Source organism: Triticum dicoccoides, unplaced genomic scaffold (genome assembly GCF_002162155.2).
Source record: "Triticum dicoccoides isolate Atlit2015 ecotype Zavitan unplaced genomic scaffold, WEW_v2.0 scaffold75828, whole genome shotgun sequence".
NCBI lineage: Eukaryota > Viridiplantae > Streptophyta > Magnoliopsida > Poales > Poaceae > Triticum > Triticum dicoccoides.
In genome coordinates, this window is record NW_021297643.1 from 22,419 (window position 1) to 23,190 (window position 772).

The following is a 772-nucleotide window of genomic DNA, read 5'->3' on the forward strand; positions in this document are numbered from 1 at the left end:
TGTCACACCCTAGCTAGTCATGCATTAGAGTGTTGCATCATGTTTATTCTTTCATCAGAAACCTGAAATGGGGATGACAGAACCCCCAGCCCCCTCTGAAACCAATTAGGGTTTACTAAAAAACTTTTTCAATGAACCTGAAATGCCCTTCTAAAATGCCCATCATTTTTGTCTTGGTTCAGAACCTCTGCCAGAAGTGATGCACATTTTCCTAGGCCATCTTAGGGTTTTTGAATTAAATCATAAATATTTGAATTTGGGCATTTAAAATTATATAAAATATTTAAATGCTCAAATATCTCCAAACTAAAATGTTTCATGTTGGAAATAATCCAACTATGGACCAGGAGTAGTTTGGTGATTTTAGGAGTTGCCTAAGTATTTTTATTAATTCAACAAAGTTGCAGAAGTATTAAAAAAATAGAAAACAGAAAAAAATAGAAAACCTTACCTGGCGCCCAGCACCCGGCCCACCTGCCGGCCCAGCCCAGCGCCGCTCCAGCGAGCTGCTTGCCGGCCAGGCAGGCAGGCAGGTGCCCGACGGCGACCGCAGCGCGCGCCACGCACCTGCTCGCCGCCTCACCGCTCCCCTCGCTCGGTGACGTCGTGGATCGCTCTCCCTCTCTCCCCCGAACCCCCCAGACACCCCCTCTCCTCTCCAGCTCCTCCCCCCCTCGCGCCCCCAGCCATGGCCGACGCCACCGCCGCCGTGCCTGCGTCGTAGCCGCGCTCCCCGCCGCCCGTGCGTCCTCTCGTCGTGTCCAGGAGCTCC